This window comes from Bidens hawaiensis, unplaced genomic scaffold, assembly GCF_021521415.1.
Source record: "Bidens hawaiensis isolate Kalapana, Puna unplaced genomic scaffold, B.hawaiensis_p1.1 tig00020919_1, whole genome shotgun sequence".
NCBI classification, from domain to species: domain Eukaryota; kingdom Viridiplantae; phylum Streptophyta; class Magnoliopsida; order Asterales; family Asteraceae; genus Bidens; species Bidens hawaiensis.
Genome location: NW_027493230.1, coordinates 330,215 through 346,624, shown reverse-complemented (window position 1 = coordinate 346,624; position 16,410 = coordinate 330,215). Strand labels below are relative to the sequence as shown.

The 16,410-nt window shown below is 36.7% G+C and overlaps 1 pseudogene across 1 annotated transcript; it reads left to right on the top strand.

Moving 5' to 3' along the window:
- The first annotated feature begins 1,409 nt into the window (after positions 1-1,409).
- Positions 1,410-11,881, top strand: LOC143562208 (DNA-directed RNA polymerase V subunit 1-like; annotated as a pseudogene). The gene is made up of 18 exons (XR_013140442.1): positions 1,410-1,490; positions 1,598-1,724; positions 1,823-1,939; positions 2,230-2,283; positions 2,412-2,585; positions 2,803-2,961; positions 3,433-3,585; positions 4,269-5,993; positions 6,314-6,498; positions 6,985-7,060; positions 7,232-7,356; positions 7,603-7,745; positions 7,831-8,105; positions 8,336-8,509; positions 8,614-8,754; positions 9,275-11,074; positions 11,161-11,275; positions 11,375-11,881. The product of XR_013140442.1 is annotated as a DNA-directed RNA polymerase V subunit 1-like (transcript).
- Positions 11,882-16,410: the final 4,529 nt, after the last annotated feature.

The window sequence follows — 16,410 nt, the reverse complement described above, 5'->3', positions numbered from 1 at the left end:
AGCTGTATTTGTGGTTTTTGGGCGTATTTGTACATAAGTTGTAAAACATTGTTTAATTCTTGCTTTGTTAAGCTGTGTTAATTGTTGTTTAGAGTCTGATTTTACTTTGTTTCTAGTTTTGCTATGTCCAGCTATTGAAATTTTGTATAGATGTGTGTGTGTGTATAATACGCGTGTGTTATGATTTTGTTAGTCTACTTGCTAGAATCGTTCGATTTAAAGTTTTTGTTTTGATTTTGGTAGCTGAAATCGTACGATTTTGTTAGTCTACTTGTTAGAATCGTTGTGGTGAACGATCGTTTACATATTCTGGTTTGTTTAGCGGTTATGTTGTTGTTTATCAAGTATTAAGTGGTTATTATTGTTTTCTAGGTCAAAATACAGCTGCATTTGTGGGTTTTGGGCGTATTTGCGTATAAGAAGTAGCACGTTGTTTAATTCCTGCTTTGTTAAGCTGTGTTGATGGTTGTTTAGAGTCTGATTTTACTTTGGTTTTAGAAATTTTGTAACTTAAGATGGCTTTAGTATGATTTGGTGACCTAATTAGCAATGAAGTGAAAGTGTGTTGCTATAATTGCTGTTTGCCCTAATTTTTATGTTGTCAAGTTGAGATTTAGTGCATCGTATGGTTTTGCTTTGTTTCTGTTACTTTGCACTCGTTTGATTTATGCTACGTGCCTGTATTTCTTGAGATCATACTTCTTTCATACTTATTTTATTTTGTGTTTAGCAATATGTGCTTGATTAGAAAGTATATGTGAGGGATCTTGATAAGGGTAGTAGAGTTTTTTCTGGAAATGATGGTGTCTTCATTACGATGCAATGTTGGTGTTATAGCTCTGCTTTATTCTGTTTTTTTTTTTAAATTTTCAATGAGAAGGCTTATGCAGATGTAATCGTGTGTGAGAATTTGGAATGAAATGGGCTTTGTTATATCATGTTGAATTTTTTTTTGTTGGAAAGTAAATAGTGAATATGCGGAAGTGTGCCTGCTTTGCCTTACTGTATTTGATAAACATCATATTTTGCCATAACAAAAAATAACTACCATCAGCTCATAGAGTACTTCAATTATTTTTTTTTTTGCTACGAGTTGTGATGCTTCTGAAAGCTTTTTATCACTGTTTCTGTAGCATTCTTGCTTGCTAAGGCTGTTATTTGTGTATTTATAGGATTTTTGACATTTTTTTATGAAATTATTTGTTTGTTTTTCCTTTTTTTACTTTCTTGTAAGCCTTATATAAGTTCAAGATCTTAACAATTGAAACTATAGCCTGCATATTTATAAATTAAAGTGCTGATTAATGTTCCTTCAACTCTTGCTCTTAGTTGTTTAATTTTTAATGATCAGTAGTTACAATTTTGGATCCTGATGCAATTTTTTGTTATAATGAGACAGGTTTTGATCGATGGAAGAAAATTCACCACCCCCTACTTTAGAGGGGAAAATTACTGGAATTAGTTTTTCTTTGGCCACTCGTCAAGAAATTGTAAGTTTTTCATTTATTTCACCCTTATCAAGTACTGTTTAAAAACTGTTTTGTCTTTTGGTCTAACAACCTTTTGTGTTTGATGCGTGCACATGAAACTCGAGTAGTGTTTGGCCTCCATTAGTGACTGCCCCATCAGCCATGCGAGCCAACTGTCCAATCCATTTCTTGGACTTCCACTTGAAGTTGGAAAATGTGAAGCTTGTGGTGCAGCTGAAACAGGGAAATGTGAAGGTGTGCAAAGTGTTATCATAATTTTTTTATGACACTTTTGTGTAGTAGTCATTTGCGATTAATTTATTCTTAAGTTCTATTTGGCTTCTGTATTTCAGGCCATTTTGGGTATATTGAGTTGCCCATTCTCAATATATCATCCATCTCATATCAGTGAGTTGAAGCGCATACTGAGTTCAATATGCCTCAAGTGCTTGAAGTTTAAGAACAAAAGGGTATTTGTTATCTATCTTCTTTAGTGTTTTTGTTCTCAGATGGCATATTTTATATTCATGAATTGGGCATTCAAGCATAAATTACAATATTTTCTAAAATAAGTGAGTTATCTTGTTTTCTCATGATGTTTTTGCCTACTCATGAACAGACACGCTTTTACAAATTTATAATCCTTATTGTTGTTGTTTTAACTATTATGTCTTTCTAAAAGAAGATTAGAAAATCTGCATATAAAGACATCCATCAATGTCTTAATTTCCATTCTCTTATTTTCGTCTTGTACTTTCAGTTGCAGGTGAAGAACGTTGGCGTGCTTGAAAGAGCTTTTTCCGTTTGTTGCGATGTAAAATCCTAATCAAACTTTATAAGTTTTAATATATGAAATATTTAGCTTTTGTTTTCTCTTAATAATTAGTAATGATCTTGGTGAATGTTAATTTCTTTGCTTATCTTTGTCACATGTTTATATAGGAAACTGCCGAGGTTACTGTCTGTGAAAACCAAAAAAAGGACGGTGCATGTTTTTTGGAACTGAAGCTTCCGCGTAAAAAAATAGGAGTAAATGAACGTGTCTGGGGTTTTCTTGATAAGTACGGATACCGTTATGGTGGTGGTGCAACTACTCGACCATTACTTCCGACCGAGGTAGTAATTAAAACTAGTTGACTATTTTGATCATTTTGGTGATAAAAGAATCAAAAGAATATTAAGAATATTAAATTTTTGGTGAACCCTCAAAAGTGATTATCGCATCAAGTTAATAACTTCAAATGCACATCTGCTCTATATGTATTAGTTGATATGCAGTTTATATAGGCACCTTCCATTAATTTCTTATATTCTTTTTAAAACTTAATGCCAGGTGCTTAAAATTCTGAAGAAAATTCCCGAGGCGACCAAAAAGAAGCTAGCTGCAAAAGGGTGTTTTTCCAGGAAGGGGTATATTATGCAACATCTTCCAGTCCCTCCAAATTGTTTGTCTACTCCAGATGTCTCTGATGGCATCACTGTTACATCTTCGGTTAGTTGACTTTCTTTTAATGATTTCTTGATCTAGTTCTAATTTTTATACAGTTAAGTAATTTATGTAAAGTGTCGTCTTTTTTTTTTATCTGTCAACTTTTTGAAGGGTTTTCTTTACCAAATTGGATCATTTTCTGTAATATGATCCTTTTTTGAGGGGTAAAGTTGTCCATTGATTAGAGGGAAGAAATAAAATCAGTAGCAGAATTATCATTTCTAACATAGTAACATGTCATCTATTTAGAATTTGGTTCAATGAATGCTAAATATAATCTATTTAAGTGAAATCAGAAAGTAAATTCTTCATATCCTGTCAAAACCTGTACTAGATATAAATTGAAGTTCACACGCAAATCTAAAAAGTTGAGGAATATCTGTTTCCGAAGCATCGTTGTTCGTATAAATTGCTATAATTATAATAATTTTATACTCGATCTAATATGCAGCTTTGTTTTGTGATGTTTTTTAGGATATCTCAATGCCAATGCTTAAGAAAGTTTTGAGACAAGTTGAGATCATCAAGAGCTCGAGGTCCGGAACACCAAACTTTGAGTCACTTGAGGTGGAGGTTAATGATTTGCAGTTAGCTGTCTCGCAATATCTTCTATCTCGCGGTGCTAAGGTTCTTTTCTTTAAGATGATTTTTATTAATCTACTATCTGTTGATGTTATATGTGTGTATATGCATAATATATGTATGTATGTGCGCGCGCGTGTGTGTATATATTTTTACAATTGTCTCTTGTTAATTATTTTGTTCACACTACTTTTTATACTTTATCATTATGCAATGTGTCAAAATGTGTATGGTTCAAAATTGGGAACTCAAAACATTTTTTGTTCTTTTATTTAGTAAACAGCTAGAGTGTTTGATATGATAGCAGAAGTTATAGTATCTCAACACTAACCTGATATTTTAGAAAGTGATTTGGTAGGTTTTAGGCATTGAAAATACTTGTCTGTTGACACATCCTGCTGTGTTCTTTTCTAGCTATTTTAACTGATCAATCTGTAAGAAATAAAAATAACCAGAATTTACCAATTCATCAAATTGTTTGACCCATCTTTACCTGTTCTTTTCTAGCTATTTTACATGCTGTTAGATAATTATTTCTTGATATGATAACATTCACATTTGCTGATTCTGTTGGGTGCTATATGCACTTACGTAGTTAAAGATAGGAGGTATACCCACTATTAGTATTGTTTTTTACTTTTTTTTAAATTTCTCTCTGTTTTCTTTCTATTTCAGTATACTCAAGCTCTTTGTATTTTGTTTTCTTATATGATACTTGTAATTTTCAGGCCTCCCCTGACAGGAATACACGTTATGCGATTGCACGGACAGCAAACGATTCGTCATCAACAAAAGCATGGCTTGAGAAGATGAAAACTCTTTTCATCAGTAAAGGGTCTGGGTTTTCGTCACGTAGTGTCATCACCGGGGACCCGTATAAAGGTGTGGATGAGATTGGGATACCCTTTGAGATAGCTCAAAGGATAACTTTTGAAGAACGGGTTACTGAGCACAACATGAAGTTTCTGCAGAAGTTAGTTGATGAGAAACTGTGCTTAACTTATATAGATGGCCAAAACACTTACTCACTCAGAGAAGGGTCCAAAGGTCATACCTTTTTGAAACCAGGCCAAATTGTACACAGGAAAATCATGGATGGTGATGTCATCTTTATCAACAGGCCACCAACGACCCACAAACATTCTTTACAAGCATTGTCTGTCTATATTCATGAAGACCACACTTTCAAAATCAACCCTCTTATTTGTGGGCCCTTGAGTGCTGATTTTGATGGTGATTGTATTCACATCTTTTACCCACAATCTACTGAAGCTAAGGCAGAAGTGTTAGAGCTGTTTGCTGTTGATAAACAGCTTCTTAGCTCTCACAGTGGTAATGTGAATCTTCAACTTGGCAGTGATTCTTTGTTATCACTTAAAGCACTGTTCAAGAAGTATTTTTTTACAAAGGCTCAAGTCCAACAGCTGGCGTTGTTTACTTCAAATCCGTTACCGAAACCGTCAATGTTAAAGGTGCGTGATTCTGGCCCTTTATGGACGGTTTTGGAGCTACTTGAGACGTCTCTACCTAGTGGGTTTGATTGTTTGAGTGATAAGTTCGTGATCCGGGATAGCAAAATTTTGAAGTTGGATTACAGTAGGGACGCGATGCAGTCGATTATCAATGAAATAATCAGCTCGATCTTTTTCACGAAAGGCCCTAAGGAAGTCTTGAAGCTTTTCAACTCTTTACAGCCCATGTTGATGGAAAACTTGTGCGATGAAGGCTTTGATTTAAGTTTGGAGGACTTTATTATCCCAAAGGAAGTTTTGAAAAGCACTGAAGAACAACTTGAAGAGTTGTCATCTTTGTTATTCCACTTGAGATCCAACTACAATGAAGTGATCGATTTGCAATTAGAGAAACATCTTCGGGCCTGTAAAGCTCCTATTTCAGATTTTATTATAAGATATTCATCCATGGGTAATTTGATAGATCCAAAGAGTGACTCAGCTCTTACAAGAATTGCTCAACAAGTAGGATTTTTGGGCTTACAAATATATGAAAGAGGCAGATTATATTCTAGAACTTTGACAGAAGATCTGTCATCTCACTTTGTTGGAAACTATCCATTTCCTGAAAAATACCCATTTGAAGAATTTGGACTGATTAGGAGCGGCCTGTTTAATGGACTTGATCCATACCAAGAGCTTGTGCACTCAATCGCAAGCAGAGAGGTGATGATTAGGTCATCTAGAGGATTGACCGAGCCCGGTATACTTTTCAAAAACTCAATGGCTATACTCAGGGATGTGGTGATCTGCTATGATGGAACTGTCAGAAATGTCTGTAGCAATTCGATTATTCAATTTGAGTACGGGACGCTGACGAAAGATCATTTTGCTGCTGGTGAACCGGTGGGAGTATTGGCTGCAACCGCTATGTCAAACCCTGCATACAAGGCGGTTCTTGATTCTTCTCCAAGCAGTAACAATTCATGGAATATGATGAAGGTAGTTTTTTACTTCTAACTAATTTAATGTTTTCTTAGAGGTGGGGATTTTGACCTATTTGTTTTTGAGTGCGTTGATCTGGTTCTTTTTTTTGTTTTGTGCAAACGGGTTGAATCGCCATAATTTTCTTTTAATGCATACACCCTTTAAGTAGTTTTTATCAAGATATTTCGATAAACGTTATATGGTGCCCTTTTTGAAATCACAACTATTACATTATTTTCTATTAGATGTTATCCAACTCAGCACATAAACCCATCTTGCTACCTCTAGTTCTTAATTGCACAGCTATGTTAATGAATCTTTCTCTGGTTGTTTAGGAAATCCTGCAATGTGGCGTGAATTTTAAGAACGTTCATAACGATCGTCGTGTTGTATTGTATTTGAATGATTGTGATTGTGGGGAGAAGCACTGTCTCGAGAATGCAGCTTTGAAGGTTAAAAATCATTTGCGAAAAGTCAGCCTCAAAGACGTGGCTAGGGAGTTTCTGATAGAGTATTTCTCGTATTTTCTACTGTTACCTATTAGTTTTTTTGCACTTGATTCTTTCTGAACTTAACGCAGTCTATTTTAGAGGTAACATCCAGTAGTTATGCATACCTCATTTGGGCTAAATTTGATCTCCGCTGGTCAAACTGCTCAAAGGTTGCATAATGTGCATTAAAATGCAAACAGCCTCGCAAATTGCTTTATTTGAAGAAATTTTGATAATAATATAGTCTCTAATCAAGTTTAACACAATATTTCTCTATAAAACAGTAAATGAATAAAAAGTGTTTCTTGGTTAACCAAAGCCAACCTGACCCTTTTTGACAAAAGTAAAGCGTTACCTGTTTTGAAGTGTTACCTGACCTTGTAAAGTTTGCCAGCTATAGTTTGTGTCTTTTGTTTTACTCTCCCATTGTAGTAATTTAATCTATTATTTTTAACCAGGTTAGAACATTGTTTATGGTTGATAACTCTTCTATTCTTGATGATTTCTAACTACAGGCATACAAAACAGCAAGCAGCATCAGATAATGCTGAAGTTGAAGTTGGACTTGTTGGTCATATCCATCTAAACAAGGTTCTCTCTGTGTGTGTGTGTATGCATATAATAACAAATATAATAATGATGATTAACAAATATAATAATGATGATTAACATTACTGAGTTTAATTTGTTGGTTTCAAAAGTTACTTTTGAGCATGTTTAGTCTGCATTAGTTATCTTATCTTTTCTATAATATCTGAGCAGGCACTGTTGGAGGAATCCGATCTTAGCATGGAAACAATTCGAAGAAAATGTGAAGACACTGTGAACTCACTCCGTAAGATGAAAAAAGTTGCCCAATTATTCCAGAAAATTGAAATATTTTGCAGGTATGCAATATGGCATAATTTCTTTTAACTTTTTTAAGCTGTAAATATATACAAAAGGATTTGAGAAAAAAAACTGATAAAAAGGTTAATCAGGCAATGTGGTTTGATTTCTGCTCAACACTTTAATAAAATAAGATTACCAGAATTGAACTGCTTATATTTGTACGCCTTCTAGAAATATAAGAACTGATATCAAACTAATACTTGATTACACACTGTAATAATGGCTATGGCTACTGTTTTCAGTGAGTGTTCGTTCCAGCAGTCATCTAAGTGGACCCCATGCTTAAAGTTTTTTTGGGAAGAAAGTCCTGGTATCTCTTTAGAGGAAACCACACGCATTTTTGCTAATGAAGTTTGCCCTGTTTTTTTAAACTCGGTTATTAAAGGTATTTATTTTAATGATGCCTGTTTATTTCAAAACATTTCTATTTAATTGTTGGATCGGTTTATGAACAAGTTGTTACTGTTTAGGTGATCCACGTGTTAAAGAAGCCAATATTACCTGGATAAATTCTGAAACAACAGTGTGGATAAAGAATCCTTCAAAGGATCAGAAAGGTGATTTAGCAGTCGATGTCGTTCTTGAGAAAGAATCAGTTAAAAAAAGTGGCGATGCATGGAGGACAGTTATGGATGCTTGCCTTCCAGTAATCCATTTGATTGACACGACACGTTCTATTCCCTATGCAATCAAAGAAGTCGAAAATCTTCTTGGAATTGCTTGTGCTTTTGAGCAAGCCGTTCAGGTTTCTATCTACTTAATTTATTTGAATTTTCTGTCAATTTGGGGCGAGGTCGGTGTTAGAAACACAGCTAAATTTCTAGTGATAAAATTAGAAACAGAAGCGCATTTTTTGCCATTTAATGCAATTTGCCCTGTAAGGCTAAAAGTTATGTAACATTGTTTTGGGCTTTGTATAATTTCATTTCTTATGCGTATACTGACCTAACAGACCTTTTTTTTTCTTATTTCTAGCGTCTATCTACTTCAGTATCGATGGTTACCAAAGGCATGTTGAAAGAGCACCTACTTCTGTTGGCAAGTAGCATGACGTGTGCTGGATTTTTAGTTGGCTTCAATATATCAGGAATAAAGGCCCTAAATAAGACACTCAACTTCCAAGTACCCTTTTCTGAAGCCACAGTATATGTAAGGCGTTTAGTTTATATATATTCTCTAACAAGTCTTTTATGTTGACTTTGTATATAACCTTGACAATCTTCATTCATTTTACTTTTGATTTTTTTTTTCAGACACCGAAAAGATGTTTTGAAAAGGCAGCTGAGAAATGCCATTCTGATAGTTTGACTAGTATTGTGGGTTCCTGTTCTTGGGGCAAACCTGTAGCTGTGGGCACAGGCTCTCGGTTTGATATTCTTTGGGACACCAGAGAGGTTTGTATTTGGTTTCATGGTTTATATGTTTTCTTTTAGAAATTTGCATGGTTTATTAGGTGTTTGAAATTTGGATGCGCGTTTTGAGTAGCAGTGGCAAAATGTGTGGATATTTGCTACGGGTCAAACCGGTTGATTTGAAACTGTTCTTTATCTTTTATAAAGAAATGGTAAAAGTTTTTGCCAACTTTTAACCCATTCAAGATGAAGACAATCTGAATTGACTTGTGTTCATAAGTAAACGGGTTGAAATTATCACCTATGGTTTTTAACGCCTTAGCATCATTCAATTATAAGGGTTACATGTCTTGTTTGATATTATTAGTTGCTGCAATTATGTGTTGTTTAATGTTCACAGTTATTTTACCCCAAGTCTTGTATACTACTTTAATAATTGATTAATTGTAATTGCTACAACTCCAGACACTCCAACACCACAATTTATCACCAACTAATTATTTGATTATGATTTATTGAATTATCACATAACGACTTCCAATAATACAATCTTGTTTTTTAGATGAAGCTGGACCAAACAGACGGGATTGATGTCTACAACTTCCTTCATTTGGTCGGGGGGCGGTTCAGAGGAAGCTGACAGCGGATGTCTTGCTGGTGAAGTTGACAGCTTTGACATGGAGGATAACTTCATGGAAGCAGGGTCACCTGAGATTGATTCGGGGCTTGCTAAACCATCTTTTGAAGATGGTTTAGATTTAAGTTTTGGAGGAATGGATGCTGATCAATCAGGCTGGGGAACGGGTCCCACTCCAGAAAATGGTACCTCAAGTGGCGGCTGGGGAGCTGCTGTCAAGACTACACCAGCAGATGCTGGTGGATGGGGAGCTGCTAAATCTGACCAAGCTCAACCGACTGAAGCTTCAGGTGGCTGGGGTGCTGCCAAAACTACCACACCAGCAACTGGTGGTAGTTGGGGAGTAGCTGCGAAAGTTGACCAGGGTCAACAGAATGCATCTTCCGGTACATCAAGTGGCGGCTGGGGAGCTGCTGTCACGACTACACCAGCAGATGCTGGTGGATGGGGAGCAACTAAATCTGACCATTCCAAACAGACGGAAGCTTCAAGTGGCTGGGGTGCTGCCAAAACTACTACACCAGCAACTGGTGGTAGTTGGGGAGTAGCTGCGAAAGTTGACCAGGGTCAACAGAATGAATCTTATGGTGGCTGGGGTGCTATCAAGACTACTTCACCTGCAACTGGTGGTAATTGGGGAGCTGCGAAAGTTGATCTTGGTAAACAGAATGAATCTTCTGGTGGTTGGGGTGCTGCCAAGACTACAACGGAAACTGGTGGTGGTTCAGGATCGGGTGCATGGGGTTCGGGATCGAATGTGTCGAAAGGTGATGAACCTGCATGGGTTTCAAAGAAAAATCTAAACGAGACTGCGACGGGTTCAGGATCGGGTTTATGGGGTCAGAATGTGTCGAAAGTTGATGAGCCTGCATGGGGTTCAAAGAAAAATCAAAACGAGACTGTGACAAGTTCAGGATCAGGTGCTTGGGGTAATGTGTCGAAAGGTGATGAGCCTGCATGGGGTTCAAAGAAAAATCAAAACGAGACTGTGATAAGTTCAGGATCGGGTTCATGGGGTCAGAATGTGTCGAAAGTTGATGAGCCTGCATGGGGTTCAAAGAAAAATCAAAACGAGACTGTGACAAGTTCAGGATCAGGTGCTTGGGGTAATGTGTCGAAAGGTGATGAGCCTGCATGGGGTTCAAAGAAAAATCAAAACGAGACTGTGGCAAGTTCAGGATCGGGTGCATGGGGTCAGAATGTGTCGAAAGTTGATGAGCCTGCATGGGGTTCAAAGAAAAATCAAAACGAGACTGTGACGAGTTCAGGATCAGGTGCTTGGGGTAATGTGTCGAAAGGTGATGAGCCTGCATGGGGTTCAAAGAAAAGCCAAAACGAGACTGCGACGGGTTCAGGATCAGGTGCATGGGGTCAGAGTGTGTCGAAAGTTGATGAGCCTGCATGGGGTTCAAAGAAAAGTCAAAACGAGATGGCAACCGAAAAGAGTCAAGAAGAGGGTGAACAGAAACCGGGTTCATGGGGCTGGAATCGTAAGGCTGAGCAAAAACCGGATCAGGGTGGCGGTTGGAAAAAGAAGGAAAATTGGGGCCCAAAACGAGACCGACCGGCCCGACCGGTTGGTGGACCAATTGACGCTCCAAGACCAAATGTACCGTTAACCGCAACAAGACAACGTGTTGATTTATTCACCTCTGATGAACAAGAGATCCTTAATGTTATTGAGCCCATCATGCAATCCGTTAGGAGAATCATGAATCCGATCGGGTAATATTAATTTTCCTTTTCATTTAATGATTACATTTTTCAAAAAATATATAACATGATATTACTAACTTTTTGATGGTTTGAAGGTACAATGATGGTGATCCTCTGTCAGCAGATGACCAAACTTACATTCTTGATAATATATTTGCTCACCATCCAGATAAAACTCAAAAGGCGGGTGCGGGTGTTGATTACATCATGGTAAACCTAAACCCGCTACATTTTGTTTAATTTTTATTTAATCAATTGCATAGAATTATCACAATATATTAACTTTTATTATTATTATTAAATTTGTAGGTCACCAAGCACACACAATGGCAAGATAGTAGGTGCTTTTTCGTGGTATCAACTGATGGGAAGAAAGAAGACTTCTCGTATCGCAAATGTCTCGAGAATTTCGTGAGGAGTAAATTTCCCGACAAAGTTGATGAGTTTATTCCCAAGTATTTCAAAAAGAACCAGCCACGTCCTCCCATGAATAGAGATGAAGCAGGGACCCCGCGGACTCCACGGACCCCTGGTTCTCGGCCAGGATGGGGTCGCAACTCTAACGTGGCAGGTGATGGCTCAGCGACACCTGCCTCCGGATTGAAGGAGGCCAACACGGCACCTGAGGATGGTTGGGCGCCTGCAACAACCGGATGGAAAAAGGAGGCTGACACAGGGCTGGAGGAAGGTGGGGCGGCTGCAACCGGGTGGAAAAAGGAGGCCAGCCCGGCACCAGAGGCGGGCGGTGCATCTGCAAGCGGGTGGGACCAGGCAGGAGACGGTGGTAGTGCAAAGAAGTCGGGCTGGGGTTCTTGAACATTGTTTGAAACAGTAGGTTGGTTAATGATTTTGGGATATGGTAGATATGACTGATTAATGTAGTGTTGGGTAGGATCAAGTTATAACTGATTAATGTAGTGTTGGGTATGCATGCATGTGGGTGTGATCAACTTTATCCTAAAAAGACAACATGCCAATGGTTGGTTGATGATCAAGGGAACGATTGTTATGTATAAAAGTTGTTTTGCTGGACTGGTTGGTTGGCCCAGTTCTCGGCTACATATCCGCCTATTTATTTGATTGCTAATCGGTCTGTGAAAACAATGGCATAAAACTTTATGAAGTGGATGTATGGTTTCAAAACCCAGGCATTAACCATAGTCGGAGGATGTGTGCTTTAATAATATCCATTTTTATGCCCATAGTTAATTTCAATACCAATAGGATCTAAATTGGTTGACGAAAGGCGCATGAGTTCTTTCATGACATAGTTATAGACTTTTTCTTGATCGGAAAATGTGTTTACGAAATTTTTAAAAGAGAATACTTTATTACTTGATATTTGATAACCTAGTAAGCCCTAGTCTTTGATATATCGTTCTCAATAGTAATAATGATTACTAATGAGTGTAGTTGGGCACTTGGGTAAACGGCCGAAAGTACGTTTTAGTGGGTCTAAACTAAATCAAAAATTAGTATTCTCTTTGCCCATGACATGAGCAGAGACCAAATACGTTTAGTTGTGTTTGCGAAAATGTATTTAGTCATTACGGTTGTTGATTTCTATCCTTTGGTTTACGTTTGTTCATTAAAAGTATTTTAAATGCTTGGTTATTATACTAACAGTTAAAAACATTTATAATTTGTTCTTTTGTTTATTACTCAGATTTTTATTTTTCAAATTTATATACGTTGGTTCATTTATGATATTAACAAACGATCACAAACATGAACAAGAAATTTAAATTTGGTAGGTTGACTAAATTGATATAGAAGATGACCGACTAGGCATGGTTAGGAGACCTCATACAAGCGTGAGGTCCACCCAAGGCGGTAAACAAGCCGAACCGAACGCGATCTTGTTTGTGGTTGTCCTTTAAGTTTTTGTCGGATAAACGGATGGTTTTTGAACACTCTAACGAACGAAAATTTGTGTGTGTGTTGGTTTGTTAAGGAATTAAGTTTGCTCATATTCGTTATGCCTCTTCGTTAATATTGTAAACAGACGAAACAGACATTAATGGCGGAGGCGGCCGGGGATTGTGGAGGAAGGCGCTGAGGCAAAGTGAGGCACATATATTAGGGATTTAGTTTAGGGTAAAAAGTGAAACAAATAAATAAAAAAGTAATAGTAAAATGAAATAAATGAACCTGATGAACATTATAAACGAACACATTACTTAACTTTTACAAATACTATTAAATAGAATATAGAAGGGTTGAAGCGTGGTGATTAAATTGTCGATATGCCGTTTGATGCTCCTCCTCACATCACATCAAATCGTTTCGTCTTGGACTCCATGCATCGATTTCAGAGATAAATGTGAGTTGTCTTTTATTATTATTATTATTATTATTATTATTTGCAATCAAATATATATGTATGTAAAAACAGAACGATGATTACGGCTAGGGTTTATGCAATTTAACAACTCAACTCCCATGGATGATGAATAATGCGCTTATTATGTTATTATTTAATTACCACATCCTCTTATGCTATATGTTTATGCAGGACTTCGGCTCATTTTGAGCTTTGTTTTAAAAGCTCTATCGCTCAACTTGTTTATTATTTAAATAGTTAATTTATATATATTTAATTATTCTTTTATGTGTATTTATATTTAAAACTTGCATATTTAACATACTGTATAACATGTTAGATTCTGATTTCAACTAGTTGGCATTTGAGTCTAATAACTAATTAACTCCTTATAACCGTTGTGTACTCCATCAGGTTACACGTTTGCAATAATCTTTATAGCCAAACATTCCAAGTTCAAATGCAAGATACCCCCCACATTGAAGTGTTATTGTATAACATAATCCAACTTAGGTAGTGTTTGTTTTTTCTCTGAAGATCTTCCTAGCCTCTTATGTCTGCACCGCGCAGACCACACGCAGATGTTATGGTCTGAAGACTGTTTGTTTTCTACGTCTGCACGTCCTTTTCTTGGAGAAGACTTGGACCATCAGCTTCTAACATCCTCCCACATCTTCTCATCAAACCCTTCCATCAACCCTAGCAACTCCTCCACCCCTCTCCTCTCTTCTCCAACATCGCCCCCTTTCCGGCCACCCCACACTTCCGCCGCCACACCCCTGCTGCCGCTATCCCCTATCCCGCCACCCTACACCTCCGTCGCCCCTCCCCTGCCTCCGCCGCCCTCTCTTCGACCACCCCATATCTCCACCGCCCTTCGACTGCCGCAGGTCCGCCGTCTCCGCCGCCCACTGCCACACATCTACAACTCCAGTCCGAGTATTGTTGTTTTGTTGATTTGTGTACTTTACCTATATTTGTATGATTTGTGATGTAATCGGTTTGAATTTATGTATTGGATTATACTATTGAAAGTTTATAAGATCGGAATTTGTTGAAATCAGGTTTAATTGATGTTCGTCGAGTGACTATTGATGTCGTGTATATCAATTTAGGTTTATTTTGTGTAAATGAGCTTGAGCTTGGCTCGTTTTGACTTACGAGAGCTCGAGAGTTATTTTTCAATTATTGTTGAATTTTTATTAGTTTTTTTTAAAGAAATTGATTTGTAGAATTTGATTTGTTGAATTATTATTAGTTTTTGTTCAATTATTAGTTTGTATAATTGTCCAATTATCATTAGTTTTTTGTTTAAAAAAGTTTGTAGAAAGTTTAGGTTTAATGAAGATCTTGTTACATTATGTTTGCATAAAGTTTAAGTCGTTTGAAGTCTTTTTTTATGTTTAAAATTCGGTTTATTTAAATTTCTGTTAATTTTAACAGTTTGCAGACGTGTTAAAAAACAAACAGTCTTCTTTTTGCAGATTGCAGAGGTTTGGTCCACCTCTTCTGTTACAGATGTCTGCAGATGTGGTCCGCAGACTGCAAACATTTTACCTCTTAAAAAACAAACAGCAACTTACTTATGGTGTAAAGCAAATTTCTTTTTTTCCATTACCATGGTAAGCTCTTTCTTTTCCTTTATCCAACTTGCTGACGGGATGAAGAAAGCTTCTCCTTTCTACATAGGTTTGAGATATTATCTCAATCATCTCAATTAAAGAAAAACCCATGTTTTCGTCATAGGTTTAAGATATCATCTCAATGGTTTCATCTCAATTACCATCCCCACATTTCTTGCATTTTGACATAGTTTGTGTAGGTTTACTTATGACCATACATCGATACTCATGATTTGAATGATACCACGCCATTGTATCAGTGAGTTCATCGATGTTACCAATAAAGCAACCCATGCATTATCATAAGTTTCGACTTCTTTCTAGCGTCTAATCTAATCCTTTCATATGGCAGTTAAGAAGACATCACAAACTTAGTCACAACTAGGAGAACTTGGAAGGTTGAGATCTACTCAAGATCCCCAAGAGTTATATTATTACCTTCGGTTAAATGAAATCCCTTTTTTTTTAACTTGTCTATACGCATATACATACTTGTGTATGTTTTGAATGTTCCACGTTAATAGTCTTCGTCAAGCACCATAATTAACAAGTACTAGTCTAGCATGCTTAGACTGCAATACTTAGGTATGTGAACAGAAAATGCATCATTCTGATTCTTCACAGCCTTCCCAACATTCATTTCTTAGTTTAGACAAGATAATTTGATTTCATTTACCGTTAATAAACCTCACTTTTAGTACGTTTAACACCAAAGTTAATCACATTCGCTAAGGTTATAACTCATTTGCCTTTAATCTCCAAGGCCTTAACCATTGCCTCATAGAAACTTAAACATAAGTCTCTAATACAAGTGACGTGAGGTCGAAGACTCACTCAAATATAAACCAAATACTACTAAATAGATAGTGGTAAGTGGGTATCGAACACGAGGAGTTTGTGGAAAGTGTGTTAATAAGTAGCTCAACGATTAACTAATATAAATGTAAATGACGAAACAGTAATTTCCAAGTTGGTTTTGATTTGATTTTTTTATCTAAAATAAACTAACACGAAAGTTGTAAACAAATAATTAAACAAGCATTCCTCTCAGGGTTCGGGCTATTACTCAACACTCTTATTAACATTCGATGGATAAACCATAATATCTCGATTTTGAGTACATGCAATTGTTTGTGATTAATCAAGAACTAAGTACTCGGATTCCTAGAATGCGAGGTTGTTACTCAACAACCAATCAATACGATTATCCCTAATTCCTTCCACTAAATCTCGGTTGTCAACGACACCAAGAACACATGGTTCAAAAATAGATATAAGCGATAAAGACAAGCTACAAACAATCACACAAACATCATGACTATACTAACATAACATTTAGATAATCAATCCAAGTTCAAGAACAATAAACAAAAGTGTTTTGCGATTAACCTTACATCCCG